Here is an 18,686-nt window from a genome sequence, read left to right as displayed (position 1 = left end):
GTAAACAATTTGACAACAGGACAGAACAACACTTAGACAGTCTAACACTTGTTGACATTTTAAAAGCTAGACACTTTGGCACTCTATATTATAAGATAAATAAATATTAAGGCAATGACACACCTAGAAACACCAGTATATTAAGCACGCTAAAAATTAGACTATATACTAAGATATAAATACATTGAAACATCTAGAAAGCGAGACATTTCGACTTACATCGTTATGATTAGTTTGAGGACCGCTTCACCATTGACATTTCAGATTCAAAATATATTTCCTTAGTTGTATCTAACACGGTTCTCACCATAACAGCCCACACAACATGATTGTAATTTAATCTCGTGTTGGGGTACTGTACTTTTTGCAAGGTAAATATCACGTGATCCAGGTGCTACAGCCGGGGATTGACACGTGACATGGTGTTTAGGTCACGTGGTGTTTATACACAGAAGATATTGTTGTTGGTGTTTGTATGTCAAGGCGGTTGTTGAGTGGATAGAAAGTTTGGCTGATCAGGTCCGTATTGTTGTGTACGTTCGTTGTGTTTGACACGTGTGATAAGATTGGATTGATCTTACAGGTGATGTTAACGTGATCTCGTATGTGACAGTAATGTGACCTTACGTGTCACATTACGTGACGTTACTTGTGACAGTAAACTTGACCTTACATGTGACAAAAAAGTGACCTTATGTATGACACGTAAATGACCTTGCAGATGACACTAGTGTTACAATACGAATGACACTACCCGTAAAGTGACAATAAAGTGACATTGCAGGTAAAACTATTGTGACAATACACCACCACTGACGTGACACTGACCGTTAAACGAAGACGTGTTCCCACGTGACACTAGCGTGACCAAATATTTACAACATTTCTCACCTGTTTATCCCGCAGGTATCAAATTTTCAGCTGTCAGAAGAAAAAAACACCCGCATCACGTGGTTTCTCTTCAGCAGGAAGTGACGATATTATCACAGCACTTTACCATTGAAGGTAAGCACATTTCACAGGTTACCTTAAATAGTTATACAGTTCACTGTCGTCTTTCGCAAGTTTTAAAAATAAGTCTCTGCAGGGGTGAAGAACAAAAGCAACAACCCACATGCGGGTTGTTTGGGTTGTTTGCTGATATATTCTAGAGTCTAGAGGGACCCTGTCTTATATTTCACAGTGGGGTAACTCAGTACCTCTGTGACATACACAGACTAAACAAGTTGTTATTGTGAATGGGTGCTCCCAACTCTAAATACGGTATACATAAGTTTAAAAACTGCTTTTATATATGAATATATAATTCACGTATATATATATATATATATATATATATATATATATATATATATATATATATATATATATATATATATATATATATATATATATATATATTCACTTTCACAATTCACATCTTAATATGGTCTTACATTGTTGAACTTACAAACTTACCCTACGAAAAACATTTCGACTGCTACCCCCCTTTCTCCCCAATTCCCCCCCCCCCCCCTCAGCCTCTGTGAGTAAATGTCAACATAAAACAGCTCACCATTTCCCTGATCTCACTCACGCCCGGCCTGATCTACCCGTGCGGCCGTCACACTGCCACCACGTACTCGAGCATGTCTTTGTGTGGAACGTCTGCGGGAGACACGTCCCGGGCCCAGTGAACTTGACATTCAATTGTTACAGAAACTTAACGGCTTTTTTTCTTTGAGGGGAGGGGGAGGTTGGCAATCAGGGGGCAGGAAGATTTCAGGAAAGGGGAAAATGTCTTGGAAAGGTTAGCTTTTCTTTGGAGTAGGTTAGGTTTAAGATTATGTGACAGCGGCATATGTGTGAGCTGAATTGCGTAATTATTTCAGTCGTTTTTGTATACGTTCTCCTAACTTATGCTGGGTACCCACGGGAGCTGGGTAAACTCGAGGACTTTCCATCAAGCGCTGGTTCAGGAGTTGTTTGGAATCAGTCAGTAGCACCGACTTAATCACGTTTTTTTCATCTCTTCTTTCAAAGCCACGAACTGGGTGATTGTTACTGAGCCACTAATCGAGTTTTGGCTCCGGAATACTTTCATGGCTTTAGCTTCGGAGCCACCACTTCGGCATTGGTCTCTGGGCTAAGAATACGGATGTGGCTCCGGAGCCATGAATATAATCTTGGTTACCGGGACTACTCTGGGGGTTTTGTTTCGGAGCCTTCCATTGGGATTTAGCTACTCGTAGAATCTCTTAAACAAGAATGAGACAAGAATGAAAAGTTTTCATAGACGAATCAGTCGTGTTGTTTTGGGCGCAGACCTAGCCAGATTAATAACCAGACATCCAGGTAACTTCTGCCAACATGTTTTACCTGCCCTCCAGGTAACGCCGGCAACCTGTTTCTCACCTCAACAAAACAAAAACTAATTAAAACATCGTTTCCTTTAAATCTGTTTACTTTTATCACGTACGAGCATCATACCGAAAGTTGAGTGTTGCCCAAAAATTTGACCTAAGACGTTATGACCTCGGCCCGTGTTAGTTTCCCTCATCATTCTCTCGTTATTTGTTAATGTTTTGATGATGTAAAATTACGATTCTGTTAAAGAATATAGGCTAATTAGTAAATTTTTTAAATGTACCGTAATGTTATTAAATGTTGTAAACAAATCTCGTCGGGTATTGTTGCGTTTCGATGTGCACACATCAAGTCTATACACCACTAACACACATACAGGTAGGAAACACATACAGGTAGGAAACACATACAGGTAGGAAATGACTTAATTTACACGTAGAACTGACTCGACCAACTGTACCGTTATGCACACTACGGTTAAGGCTACTCAAACTTGCTAAAAAAAGACAACATACGTCCCTTACTGAGCCGAAACCTTTCATTTTTATATAACCCCATACACATAACGATAAACCCCATATTCTTCTCAACAACTCAAATGATTAGCTAGATGACATATACTCTATTACGTTGTGCCATAGAACCTAACTCCGCCCCCACATAACCCCACATAACCCACATCTACACATACGCACTTATCAGTCACACACTTTTAGTACTTGCAGCTATGTCTCTCACAATCCTGACAAACTAAAGAAACACACCTGGACAATACAACACACTTGGACAAAGCACATTACCTAATATATAACACACTTGGACAAAGCACATTAACTAATATATAACACACTTGGACAATACAAAACACACTTGGACATAACAAACAAATTACCTAATTTATTCATGGACTAATTATACATGCCAATGTCATAAAACACACATCTCTTAGTCATCGAGCCAACATTTATAACCCATACACCCCAAGCACCCTCACAATCCTCACAACGAACTACACTACTCTCCCCACTACATATCACCCTCACCATCCATTACATTCATAAACCTTCGTGTAGACGCACGCATTCCCTATCATTTATCACACTCACAAACCCTCATATCGATACCCCCCACCCTATTACTCCATATCACACCAACAAACATTCATTTTTTCCCACACTTCCCCTCACCCCAACTCAAACACCCACAAACCCTCACATCGACCCCCACTCACTCCTACCCCCTTGTCAACCCAACAGCCCCTCCTACACAAAAAACACGTCAATGCCATAAAACAAAACCTGGCACAAATGAGTCACCCCGTGTACAACTGTTACCCTCGTCTTATCTGGTATCAACTCGGATTAAAGCTTGAGTTTGGGCCCTCGAGTTAATCATAAGCTCGATACTTGGCCTCGACTGTAATGACGGAAACGTGTCGGAAACAGAATTTAAAAAACAAACCATTTTTTTTTTATTATCAATATCTAATTTTAAAAAAAAAGAAAAAAGTACAAGGTTAAAGAAATAACGCCGTGTTAAGTAGTTAAGAAATGGAGTTTCCACGGGGTGACTAATTGGTCGGGGACAGTTGCTAGACAGATGCGTCAGTGCCACAGACGAATACGGCCTGTGTGAACTGCTAATGGAATCTTTTACTGTCTTCAATGAAGTCAAGGTTGGAAGCCCGGCGTTTCGATTCGAAACTAATGCGGTAATTAACCTCTGGTGACCTTCAAGTGTCCAGGGTTGTATCTAGTTTTGAGTTAGGGTTAAGGACCTGGGGTCAGGAGTTGACGTTTGGATTGACGAACTGGAATTGAAAGGTGTGTGTGTATGGGGGGGGGGGTACGGGGTTAGGTTTTGGGCTTACAGTTTGGATTAAGCTATTTTGGGTTTAGGCTTGTGATGTAAAGTTTAGTTTTAAGGATTGGGGGTAAGAGTTAGGGGTTTAGATTAAGCATTCGGTTAAATATTTAGGGGAACTGTAGTCATCAGTTGTAGTTAGTACTAATCCCCAGGCAGAAAATTTACTGTAAGTAACTATTTTAAAGAACTTTTTTTTTTCGTCTACACAGTCAGTCAGGTCACGCATATGGATATTTAAAAATAAAATAAAAATTAGCAAATTAAAAAAAAAAACACCCCACAAATTTGTATACAGCAATTGAAATTTAAGACGACTTATGATACATGTTACTGACCATGTTTTTTTTCTTCTTGATAATTGTACTCACCCGACTCAACCAGGGCCCGCTGATCAACACATTTTGAGAACCACAACAACGTCACGTGTCGGTGAATTAATCACACGTACCCATTAACATTATAATACACACACCTACTACATCAAACGTGTTTTTTTTTAAAAGTCAAAATTATCAAATTATGACCGTACGTCATAATTTTTGAAGTGTTAATTGCGTAAAAATAAATTTCACGGTAATGTCCCCTGTATAAATTAAAACACTCCCGTCATAAATTTGTAGCTTACAAACCTTTTTTCATCCGCCGGGGCCATAACCAGACGAGATTTTGGCGCCAGAATTATCACCCTGATTCCATCATGACATTATCCCCTCCACCATCCAGACTGCCCGACCCACACATTTTTATACAACCCCCACACATTTTTTACAGCCCCCCCCCCCCCCCCCACTTTTTTTTAATAAAGCCTTCGCTCTATTCCCACATTTATAAAATCAACCACGAAACAATCTAAGCTTCTAAAAATAGCACAAACAGGTGCGCCTGCGCAACCTATATTTCGTGATAAGATTTTTATCGACAGGTGAGAATTGTAATAAATTTAAAAATAAAAAAACCCAACAAATTGATTTACTGACAAAATTTAAGGCTAAGGTTAAGATCCATGATCATGGAGTATTGTGTGAGTCAACTATAATAGCTTCGTTGTTGTTTTGTCTCGTTTTTTTTTTTCGAATGTATGACTCGTCAGTCATCCCCCCCCCCTCACCCCCACCCTTCTTATCTACATTCCTAAGTAATTGTTGTCTGTTAACATGGCTTGTCACGTGACCTGTGTTGTCAGCGCCGGAGAATGATGTTGGCAGAAGACATCGACACATTAATCGTTGATCTAGCACCGACAGTTGATCAAGTACCAAAACTTCACTCTAGTGCTTCAAGTAGATCTAGAACTAATCGTTGATCTAGCACCGAAAGTTGATCAAGCACCAAAACTTCACTCTAGTGCTTTAAGTTGATCAAAAACCAAGAGTTCATCTAAAACGAAGCCTTGATTTAGAGCCGAGAGTTGATCAGCGCTAAAAGTTGATCTAGAACTAATGGTTGATCTAGAGCTAAACGTTGATCCAGAGCTAATGGTTGATCTAGAACTTAACGTTGATCTAGAGCTAACCGTTGATCTAGAGCTAAAGGTTGATCTAGCATCAAAAGTCGATCTAGAGTTAAAAGTTTATCAAGAACCAAGAGTTGATCTAGAACGAAACTTTAATCTAGAGCCAAAAGTTGATCAGCGTCACAAGTTGATTTTGAGCCTAAAGTTGATTTAGCTTCAGACATTGATCTATAGCCTTGATGGCAAGGAGAAATCACAAAAAACGATTGCAAGATTGGGTATTCATGACCAGTCCTTAAGGCTCCCCTAGGCGATCTGTTTATCGAAATCTTCATAATCATCTACTAATAAGTCTTAATTTAATTATCTAACTAATTACCTAAACTATTAAAAAGCTAATGCGATTGTAAACAAAATGAGCGACTCGTGGTGTCCTAAAGGCATTGACTCTAGAAGACATGGGCAAATGTTTAGTGTGTTGGTCAGCTAACGCGACGGTATAGAAAAAGGTTGGATAGGTTAAAACACAACGCATTAGAAAAACTATTCGAATAAAGAGGTGACTGTGCATGCATTTTCATCATAGTGGATAGGTAAAAAAACCTATTCGAGAGAATACGAATCGTACGCAGTTTTAGTCAGTTTAATAAGAGATTTACTTTGGGTTAGAGAGTGTAAGCCATTTTCTACTTGTTAGATAAATTCGACTCAATATCTTAGAGAGTATAATAGGCGTATAAATTGTTCAAGTAGGTAAGCAACCTTTTGGAAAGAAGAGCGCACGATTAGCTAACCTGAAAGTCTCGAGTTCAGATCCCGACGTTTGAGTCCGTATGACAGCACTGAGTTCACCCAGTTCTCACGCAAGCAAAGCGTATGCGGCTGTTCAAAGTGCTGACCATACTATCCCTTCACATGATAAGGTAACAGAAACACGTGAACTCTACTTCATCTGCCCCCATGTACGCCCTGGTTCAAACGGTAACTTTATCTTACCAAATGTTAAAGAGTGCACTTCGATCAGAGAGCATGGATTAAAACAATATCAGAGAGTAGACGCCATCAGCGATGTACTATAGCGGGCAATTAGCGACAAGATTCGCCACACCGAGCATGGTATTATAATTATTACATGTGCCTCCTCCCAATATAAGATTGTATTGCTACGTTTGCAACTTGCTCGCTGTCTCGTGCTGTTTCCCGTAAAGATTTGTGTTTAGAAACCCGCCTCCAAAACTGCATGTATTGATTTTTTCTTTTTAAAATTGCTGGTTTTATTCAGTTGTCTATTTAAAAAATTGATCTTTGTGCGTACAAACTTGGTTGAAGGTTGCTTCAATATACATTACACATCACTGGGTAGGCCTGCTTTGTGTCAACGAAGTGTTGATACTTTTTTACCGACTGGATGGTACTCAAGATAGATATAATTTTTGTGTATAAATGGTGAACACATGGCGTTGAGGTGACACATTTTTACATTTCAAAACTCATTACAAAAAATTGATTACTTTTTTTTGGTAGCTAATGCCTCACCACGTGTTGTTCACTGTTGACCTCTGTTGACCTATGCAAATTACTTCTCCTTTCAACTTCCCCCCCACCCCCCCACCCTCTCCCTCTGTCACATGTAAAGTCTGATTGTATATTTCCTGGGGTCGATATTTTGTCTGACAGTTTTGTGTGTGTGTGTGTTGATCTGGTGTTAAAGTTAGGGTCGAGGTAGCAGGTGGTTCAGGGGGGGGGGGAGGGGAAGGAGGGGGAGGGTTCTATTGTCTCTGCCTTATCCTAAAACAGGATATGTAGGATAACGTGCGGGGGATATCTGTCAGGCCGGTCTTGTTAATGTCAATCCCGTGAAGTAAGCAGAAAGCTTCTTTTGATGTGTTGTTGTTGTTGGGGAAGGGGAAGGGGGAAGTTATGTGGTAGGGGTGTGATCGTGTGAGGTTTTTATGTTTTTTTTCCAGCCAAACTTTAATGTCCATGACGAATGGCGTAGGTCATAGGTCAGAGTTCACAGCCCAGCTCTAGTTTTGTTAAAATGACCCGCACCATTCTAGACAAGTTTAAGCTGTGTAACCCTAACCCTTTTGTGTTTGACTGACATTGTTTTTCTCCAGTATATGCATACTTACGTTAATAGAAAGATAAAACCATAATCGAATTTATATTTAAAAAAAACCCAACACTCACTAAAATTGATAATTTAATTGAACGCTAATGTTAAAACCTTCTATCGTGGTGTTTCGTGTCAGTCTACTGTTATGTAGCTCGCGGCTGTGTTTTCTTTTTGAAAGTTTTAACCCTCTATGTTACATCCTATTACCCTCCCCCCTCCCCTCCTCTCTCACTCTCCCGCATTCCGGACAATAATGAGCTCATTTAGTTAATTAATTTCTTTTACACTTCCCTTTGAATAATGTATTCGAGATACTTAGCCAACAGCTATACAATTTAAAAAAAACTTAAGCCCACTTCTACATAGCTGAGTGTACCGTGACTCACTGCTATACTTAGACGCTCTTTAACACGTCAGTCATGCATCTAGATAGTGACTACTTTAAAACCGGATGAAGTAGTTTTATTTATTGAAAAAAAATGTAAGCCGGAAAAATATGTTTTTGTCAAAAAAAAAAAAAGAAGAAAAAACAAAACGATAAAGCGCGTTGAAAAAAAAGAAAACGTGTTGTACTGTTTCCCTTTGATGTAACTCAATAATGATTGGTCCCACCACAAGTCAGCTGACTCACGTTAATATGATTTCCCCAGTCAAGTGAGCACTTCAATTTCAATACAGGCACAGCCCTCGCCATTTGTCTCGAGTACTGAAAACTCACGAGAAGCTTTAAAAAAAAATACATGCCTAGCGTGCATGGCAAACCATATTTTTTTTCTTTCTGGTGTATTTGGGTATTGATTATCGGGTTAGTGGTAGAGGGTGATATAGAAATCGAAGGGGGAAAAAGTTATTTAAATTTGGAAACATGACGACCGGATGGTGGCCCTCGCTGTCTGCTCGTGTGGTTGTGTGGTTGTCTGCTCGTGTGGTTGTGTGCTTGTGTGCTCGTGTGGTTGTGTGGACTTTTCCCTCCGTTTGTTGACGTCGGACACTAGTGGTGCGCTTGTTGGTGAGGCCGAAACGATATTTTTTAGCGCGACTTCCGGTTTGTATAATTTCTTTTTCAAAATTTGAGTGTGAGGGAAAAGGGGCGAATATATCCGGGATGTTGACAATTTTAATTGCTGTTTTTCTTGGTTTAGTCGGGATCCGATCCTGACACCGAGGTTTTATTTGAGATCGTGTTGTGGTATGCCGCAACCTGATGATTTTATTTCAACATGGCCGCAACCTGATGATTTTATTTCAACAAGGGCTGTAACTCGCAGACAAGGGCTGTAACTAGCAGACAAGGGCTGTAACTAGCAGACAAGGGCTGTAACTGTAACTCCCAGACTAGGGCTGTAACTGTAACTCTCAGACTAGGGCTGTAACTTGCAGACAAGGGCTGTAACTGTAACTCGCAGACAAGGGCTATAACTCCCATACAAGGGCTGTAACTCACAGACAAGGGCTGTAACTCGCACACAAGGGCTGTAACTGTAACTCGCAGACAAGGGCTGTAACTCGCAGACTAGGGCTGTAACTTGCAGCATGACGTCACTCGGTGCAGGTCAGGTGGAGGTAACCCACCACTTGATGGTTAAAAACGTTAAATCAAAACATGTGTGTAGACCATTCTTTTCTTCCCACACATCAAAAGTCATAAAAGTAAGGTTTAAACGGGGAATAAAAAAACTTTAAAATTCAATTAAATAAATAAAATAAAAACACACTGGAAAATCCGAAAATTTGATAACAATAATAATGTATTGTGTATCTGCCACTCCCCCTTTAGCTCCTTTCATTGTAGTTTTTGTGCGTTAAGTTACCTCCCTTGATTTTGGCATCGCATTGTGCAACATCGCACTCTAGGTTAGTCAGCCGTATGTGTAGTGCTTCCTTCCCCTGTAGCCATATTGTTACACACATAGTTAAAATATGTTAGCGGTGACCACGCCCACCGACACGGAGGTCATGCTCGAACCTCCAGGGGCGTGTTTTTACGCCGAGGTCAACCGCAGTGACCTCACACAGTAGTTGTGCCGTGTTTACATAATCGCAGGTGTTGTTTGGTCTAACGGACTACATCTTGTTGTAGGGAGACTCACTTGTCTAAACATTACAATATAAGCTACTATGTTAGCGCTCACTACACTCACATATCTAAACATTACATTGTAGGCTACTATGTTTGCGCTCACTACACTCACATATCTAAACATTACATTGTAGGCTACTATGTTAGCGCTCACTGCACTCACATATCTAAACATTACATTGTAGGCTACTATGTTAGCGCTCACTACACTCACATATCTAAACATTACAATGTCAGCTACTATGTTAGCGCTCACTACACTCACATATCTAAACATTACATTGTAGGCTACTATGTTAGCGCTCACTACACTCACATATCTAAACATTACAATGTCAGCTACTATGTTAGCGCTCACTACACTCACATATCTAAACATTACAATGTCAGCTACTATGTTAGCGCTCGCTACACTCACATATCTAAACATTACATTGTAGGCTACTATATCAGCACTCGCTACACTCACATATCTAAACATTACATTGTAGGCTACTTTATCAGCACTCGCTGAGCACGAATCAATGTAATAAAGTGTCTACTTGCTTGCCTGAGATTATTGCTCATAGCAACAGAGATCGGGCACCACAGTGTTGGGGCACAACAGGGGTGGGGCACCGGAGTGTGGGGCACAACAGTGGTGGGGCACAACAGTGGTGGGGCACCACAGGATTGGGGCACCGAAGTGTTGGGGTACAACAGTGGTGGGGCACCATAGAGGTGGGGCATATAAAAGGGTTAATGTGCTAGTTTGTGGAAGGTGTTTCTCAGTGTATGAAACAATTTCAACCAAACCTAACATCTGACCTATCAACAGTGCAATCTCTAGGGTTGATACCAAAAAAACATTAGTGTTGATACCAAACAACATTAGTGTTGATACCAAACAATATTAGTGTTGATACCAAACAACATTAGTGTTGATACCAAACAACATTAGTGTTGATACCAAACAACATTAGTGTTGATACCAAACAACATTAGTGTTGATACCAAACAACATTAGTGTTGATACCAAACAACATTAGTGTAGATACCAAACAACATTAGTGTTGATACCAAACAACATTAGTGTTGATACCAAACAACATTAGTGTTGATACCAAACAACATTAGTGTTGATACCAAACAACATTAGTGTTGATACCAAACAACATCAGTGTTGATAAAATTTCAATTTAAAAAATCGATACGTTTTCAGACATTTCAATTTCTCTTGAAACAAAAGGGTAAAAAAAAATCTTTAAAAAAATTACAAATACTTTAAAAACGCGGACGTGAGGTTTTAAAAAAATCGCTTAATTCGCTAATTACTCTCCGCTAATTGTTGTATAAATGGCGCGAGAACCAAACAGGTGAACTTGATGGGCTCTCAGGATTAAAATACATTTGGAAACACCAAGAAAAACCTCTCCTTTTAGCCGTGCGTAATGCCCTCGTTCTATCGCCTCGGTACTACTGTCTGGTAGGTAACTGGTGAACAATTACAAGCACGTTCTCAGAGATTGTGGTGTGTTTGGTGTTGGAATAAATAAATAAATTAAATCGAATATATTAATTAAATAATATCTCATTTGTTATTAAAATGACATTACATCACCATTTGCACTGAAATTACTACATTATGAGGTTAATGGAATATCAAAAGAATCAACAGTGTTCGTCTAAATTTAACAGATATTGAATTGACGTCTCAGTTTGATAAGAATCCAAATGACGTGACATCACAAAAGTAACTGAAATGACGTCACATCAAGTTATTGAAATTACTAAAATAACCGAAAAAAATGTCACATAAGTTTTGATAATTGAGTGATTTGCAGGTGTTTTTTTTTTAAATTATTTAAAAAATTATTTTGCGCAAGAGATAAGCGTAAGTAAATTAAGATTCCTCTTTGGAACTAATGATCCAATAGGCAGGGGAAGCAGAGCTCATGATTCTTAGCCTTGGTATATGAAGGGATTTGTGTAGTGAAGACTCTGCTCAGTCGTCTTTACTTTCCCCAAAGTAAGTCAGGTACCCATCTAAACTGAGTAGACTCATGGACCTCCTATAGTCTCAAGACAAGCCGAGATCCGAACTCGAGACCGTCGAGCTAGCAACCAAATGCACGTGACAAACGTAGTCAAGCTCATATGATGGCGCTTGGGCGAGAAAATTTACGTATGCTAGCTCAGCCTGCATGTTGGTGTTATTCTTCCAACCTTGGACTGGCCTATTCCAATTTAAATCAGCACAGGTTAAACATTGCATGAACAACAACAAGAAAAACAGGTTAAACGTTGGATAGTTCTGTAGTATTCCCACAAATCCCATTTTTTTTCTTTAGCTGTTACCTTTTCACCCCCGTCCTTCGAGTTCGTATAAAACTCGTCTCCTATATAATTCTAGCTTTGTGCCGACAATGACAGTACAGAAAAAAAAATAATTTCCGTCCTCCTTTCTGTGCCGTTTAAAAATCGATGAAATTTTAAGAAATAATTATACCCTGACTTAATTATACAACAACTGGCGTAGTTTAAACTCGTGCTGACGTATGCTACAGAGAGGTGACTTGTTCAGGGTTGGTTTTTATGCCGAGCTGAAGGGGAGGGTTTTTACGTTGCTGGTGTATTAATCGATATACTCCACTGGTCAGTAGTTGGACATTACTTGAAGGTTTCAAGCTGGACTGTCCGACTTGACAGCACTGGTCTATAAATAGCGGGCATACCTTTCATCCCCGTACCCTCTTCTGTCGTTTTTAAAAAGAAAAATTAGGATTGGGAAGCTTAAATATAGTTGTTTGGCGTTTGTAGTTTGATGATTATTGTTTGGAGTTTGATGGACTACAGTTTGCTGTTTGGCGTTTGTAATTTGATGACTTAAGTTTGTTGTTTGGTGTTTGATGTTTACTGTTTGTCTTGTGTAGTTTGATGAATACAGTTTGTTGTTTGGCGTATCTTGATAATTACAGTTTGGAGTGTAATAACTACCTTTGTTTCATTTTTGTAGTTAGATGGTAGCAATTTGTTGTTTGTAATAGTCGATACTGTGTTAGACACCCCCCCCCCTCTCGTACCAGTCTACCCGTCATTGCCAGGTCTTAAGTTCAAACAACTTGTGATGCAGATGAATTATTTCCCTTTACCCCAGTCAGTCACCGGATTTACGTCCCATTGTATCACCATCTGTCTCCCCACTCCCCTTATCACCACCAGGCAACAGATTTCCCGTTTGTCACCATCAATACCCAGATGTTATCTCCCTTTTAAACTCTTTTAGTTATCTGTGTTTTGTCAGAATCGACCCCCCCCCCCCCACGTTTTATTATCTCCCCTTTTTATCACCAATGGCACCACTGGTTAGTTCTCTCCCCTTTTTTGAAATAATTCCATCCTATCGCAACTGTATTACCTCCCTTATTGCATACTTGTATACCCTCCTCCGTAACTACCACGCATCCTATTCCCCACCCACTTCCGTCTTATCATATCCATTGTTTAATTAACTCCACTTTTATAAACAATGTTTTCTTCCCCACTCCCCTTCCCCCATTTTTTGTCTGACCTTCCCCCAAATTTTATTTCATCTCATAATGTCAACACAAATATTTTTATCTCCTCTCTTTTTGTGATCAACACCAATTCTTCATTCACTCATTTTGTTATATTTATTTCCCCTTACATCCACTGTATACTTTTATCTCCTCTCTCTCACAACAAACACTCGAATTCAATTCTCTCCCTTTCGTCTGTTTTTCTTTAAAAAAAACACACCAAAAAAACAACAACCTACTACCAACATCCAAGGCTGACATTTACCTATTACTTCCAGTGACTACCACTCGGCTGGGAATTCCCACTTCCTTCCCCTGATGTAACCCTCGTCTACCGTACATCCGCGCTCCACCCTTCCTCCGTGTAACACGAAACTTTGGATCGTTTTCCGAGCTTCAATCGAGTGAGAAATCAACCCATATGTTCTCGCGGGTTCTTTATTTAATTATAGCGTTACTTTTACCCTGTAGACTTTTAAAAAAAAAAGTTTTAACCTAACCTCTTGGGGGTTGTTCATATTTTAATTTAATCGACCATCTTTTTCTACTCACTCGTCTCATCTACCAAGTCCTGTACCACATCTACCACTTCTGTCCACCTGCTTCCTCCCATCATATCTGACCGATCATCTGATATATTTTCTTAGGGCCAACACCACATAAATTTGATCTACCCAACTCAGTCAGACTACAGCCATTTCGCCCTAGGACGTGACGTGTTTGTGTTTAAAACCCCGCTGGGCGCGAAATAACGGCTGTCAGTACAAGCTAAATTTACATGAGGAAAAAACGTACGGAGGTTTTTAATCCAAACCACAGATAAACCTTGGCTTTAAACGCCGGTCCTTGTCGGTTAGACCTATCTACATATTAGTTTAGCTGCTACAGAGATACTTTACTTTTTTTTTTTTTTTAATACTTTTTTTTTTTTTTTTAAATTGTTAAGCCGTTTAAAATAAATCTTTGTATTTCATCTACCAAATTATCTCTTACCAGAGTTTTGAGACTAACATTAAAAGTGTCCACAAACCAGAATAATCCTTATTATACATGTATATCCATAAAACATGGGGTATTCGGTCAAAACTATAAACAGTTTAGATTATTGATTGGATTTGAAAACGAGGTAAAAAAAAAACAACAACACCTCAAAGCATTTTAACTTGACGTTAAATTAGTTAAATACGTGCAATTTGTGTACCTGTAGATAAGACTATTAACATCTTTGAACATTGCAACAAGTATCCTCTTTAACAAAAACAAATTTCATGATTTCGTTGACACTTGGGGCACGCGCGGTGGCTGTGCACGTGCCCGCGTGTTGCGTGAACCCTCAGCACATGTCACAGATAGTTTGTAGTTGCCAATCTCTGCTCAAATTGACGGCATTGAATAACCTCCCCCTTGCCTGGCATACAACACGACATCCTCTATGTAGGCCTATATTCCAGAGTTCTCCCTCCCATTTTACATTCCATTTTCCGGTTCTTTTTTTTTTACTCCCTCCCCCACCCCGCGGAAACCAGAGGAATTAAATTAGACACCACTTTCTTCAATCAAATTACCGCAAAGTTTGACACTGGAGTTAGTCGTCTGTTGATTACGACAAGGAACGGCTTGAATAATAATGACTCGTAAATTGTGGTCCGAAATGGTCTCGGCACACAGCTCGGCTATAGATGTGACTTGTGGGAGATGGTTCAATCTGTGAAGCACACAGCTCAAGTTGCTTGATACACCCGCCTAGATGCTGTAGTCTGTTCTGTACGCTGTTTGTATGCTTCTTTTGGTGGTTTCACTGTTGTGAGGTTGGTGATTTTAGGATGGCGGAACGAATGAATCCAACAACACACAGTTCAAGTTCAACTATAATTGTTCTTTATTAAAATGATATATATATGTTCAAGTTTCTACCTAACTGATCTACACTGTACTATTTACTTCTACTACTGACTGTTCACTATCCTACTAACTACACACTCCCGTGACCACTCCTAACACTATCTAACTGTTCTCTAGCTCTGCAAATTACAACCGTCTCTAACCGCTTCCTAACACCTTCTGTCCTCGCTATCTACCTATCAACTCCTATCGCTCTACTGACCCACGCCTCAGTGGTCAGCTGACCGTCCCATGTGACCGGTCAGCCCTGTGCGCCCATTGGCCTCTATCTGACCAACCAACTAGGCCTATAGATAGTCTGTTTCTGCTAACCTATATCTGCTAAACATGTCTGACGTAATCTTGCGTCATCACATATCTCCCTCCCTTTCTGTAGCTGACAAATTATATTTTTCAGCGTTTGCTACTAATCTAATACATCAACAACTATCTATCTTACTACTCTATTCTATCCTTAACATCAATCATATAAATCAAATACAAAATAGGACAGCACAGTTTACAAATACATAAAATCTTGTGTCTGTGTTCCTGAAAAAAAAATGTCATTGTTCTAGTTCTCGTGTAAGTGTCTTGACGTTGAGTGTTTCTGCTTGATAATGTATGTCTATGTTTCATGGTATGTGTGAATTCAATCATGTGCAACTCAGTTCTGGCTAGGTTGTCGTGCACTGGCCTTGAGCTAATCTTAGTAGAATGTGTGACTGGTTGAACGGGCTCTGCGAGCAGTGTAAGTGTATGTGTAAGTGTTATGTAATTACTGGCGTTCCTCTGTGGTGGGTGGGTTGTGGCGAGTTTTAATGTAAATTCCCGTGAGGCGGGTGTAGGCGTAACTTTCGTTGGTCAATGTGATGACGCAACAATCTGATCTCAACGCTGGTTGAGACGTCCACGTAGAGTGGTTATACGATGAACTGGAGCTGTCTGATGCGGTGGTGAACAATGACGTAACATTCCGACGCTGGGAACTTGGACGATGGGTCGTCTACCCTTTGTATCTGCCGACGTAGGTTAACGTAGCTGGCGGTCTGTTAGATAACCCCAGGTTGGGGCGAAGTGGTGGCGATGCGTTCGCTGTCTTGACCAGGGCTATTCACGTCCAGCAGGCTGTTCGCTGTCCAGGTAACTCAACGTGATTAGGGGCTTCAGGTGGCGGCATTCTTTGAAGTGTCTGCTTCATCTCGTCTCATTCTGTATAACGCTGGTGGGTCTGAAATTGTATTACGAGACCATGAGCAATGGCTTTACATGACCATTTATTGCCCGCGCAGACAAGTATTCAGACAGAGGTACCTTCCATTAAAAAAAAACCTCAATCCCAAATTTATACGTGCTGAACATTTGTCTGGCGGCATAACAAACATTAAAAAATAACATTACAACATAACCAAATAAAAAATCAGTACACTCTAATCTAACAACAATCTGTAAAGCCTAATAAACTCAATAGACGTAAACACTACTAGAGCTTAGAAATAGCTTCACAAAAAGAATAGACATGTAAGTGTATATCAATAATATTCTGCCATTTCAAATCAATATTTCAACACGTAATCATATAGTGGAGCAGCTCTCACTATCTGACTTCTGACAAAAAACTGGCTGGCTTGACTTAATGACTGACTTCACTTATGATTTCAGTAACCTGACTTATTTCACTTTAACTGACTTCAGTAATTTCACTTATTTCACTTTGACTTCAGTAACGTGACTGACTTCAATTTAACGACTGATTCCACTTTGACGACTTCAATTACTTCAACTTGACGACTAACTTGACCTAGACGACAGATTTCACTGACTGACTTCAATTCAACTTAAAAGACTTCACTGACTGACTTAAACTTCGACGACTTAAACGTCTTCACTTTGACTTCAATGACTTTTCCTTGACTTCAACGACTTCAATATGACTTCAAAGACTTCACTTTGACTTCAACAACTTCAATATGACTTCAAAGACTTCAACGACATCACTTTGATTTCAAAGACTTCACTATAACTTTGACGCTTTCAATTCTTCGCTATGACCTCAACGACTTTAATATAACTTCAAAGACTTTTCTTTGACTGCAACATGACTTCAACAACGTCACTATGACCTTAACTATGACTTCAACAACTTATTGACTGACTTGACTGACTTCGAATAACTTCTTTGACTTCACGCCGATTTCTCGACGACTTAGATTCACACAAAAAAAAACATCGACTTGACTTTAGTCCGTTGTTCAAAATCATTCGTGGGGCGTTCCGGGTCAAATTCTATCCAGGCATTAATATACCACACTAGGACCGATAGGGCGGGGCTCGGTGTCGACAAAGGTGTTGTGAGCTTTCACGTGGTCTATGATTACTATACTTGTGTTTGTGTAGGTGTGTTGATAGGGTCATCTGGTTTAAGGCTGACCAGGAGTAACAGTACTGTTTGTCTGCTATCAAATTCCTTGTTACATATTCCTCTGATTCATTGTTTACTGATTTCTCTAATCTCAGCAATCTATTACTGACTGTGTCGTTCTGCATCCCTAAGTTAAGAACATTTGCACCAATCTCGGTAGTCTTTATAGAATGATCCTCAATAATCTCGTTAACTTTTTCTATCAACTTGTCCGTTTTGAATTGCAATTCGTCTACTTTTTCGTTGTCTCGAATACTGGGCTGCTTGTTTACTTGTTGCTTGTGGCTCATAAATTCTACATTAAATTGCTTCACTCCTGTAATGTTGCCTAATATCATATCGTATGGCCCGTTTTTGAAAACAACTGCTTCAACTGTTTTACACGCTGAGGGTGTGGCTATGGTGACTATAGCTGTTGGCCAAACATATGTGCTGCCTCTTGAACTGTGAACACGTTGTGTTCTGCCTGTGTATTGGTGGTGTTGTACGAATGTGTTACGTACTGCCACTGTGGAGCATAGTGTATCCCTAATTGATGTGGCGTATCTGTTATTGACTTTTGATGTAAATATGTCTGTTCTTCTACTGGCTTCTGTAAACGATGACATAAAAGCTTTTCTATTTATCTGTCTATATTTTGGTCTGTTGCGTTGTGCATCTTGTTGGCGTCTATCATAATATCGTATTCTGCAATTTATTTGTTTGTGGCCTGTTCTATTACAATAGTAGCATCTGACACTGTAATTGTGTTTTTGTTGACTGTAGTTAATCTGAATGGTGTGATTTGCCGTATTATGTTTTTGGAGTGTATGTGGTGTTTCACTTTTTGTAGTAGGTATTTCGCTTGCTTCACTGAACGTGTCATCTGAATCTGAATCGTAGGAATAGTAAAATGTTGTTTCAGCTGTCTGGTTGTTATTATTAGTATCTAAACTTTGCACCGTTTCTTGTTTGGCTAGGCGAAGTTCTCTCATTTTTTC

The 18,686-nt window shown here is 39.6% G+C and overlaps 1 protein-coding gene across 5 annotated transcripts in view; it reads left to right on the top strand.

Annotated features, from left to right (window-relative positions):
* Positions 1-18,686, top strand: part of LOC131930417 (adhesion G protein-coupled receptor L3) — a 146,107-nt gene that overhangs the window by 64,696 nt on the left and 62,725 nt on the right. For all 5 annotated transcript variants that reach the window (XM_059286887.1, XM_059286884.1, XM_059286889.1 and 2 more), the window contains exon 3: positions 907-1,005. The gene's annotated coding sequence lies outside the window, so the exon portion shown is untranslated. The remainder of the gene's footprint in view (positions 1-906; positions 1,006-18,686) is intronic.

This window comes from Physella acuta, unplaced genomic scaffold (assembly GCF_028476545.2).
Source record: "Physella acuta isolate Inbredline_101_S28 unplaced genomic scaffold, ASM2847654v3 ptg001771l, whole genome shotgun sequence".
In the NCBI taxonomy this organism is placed as follows: domain Eukaryota; kingdom Metazoa; phylum Mollusca; class Gastropoda; family Physidae; genus Physella; species Physella acuta.
The sequence above is the reverse complement of the archived record's forward strand: the minus strand, read 5'-3'. Positions and strand labels throughout refer to the sequence as shown.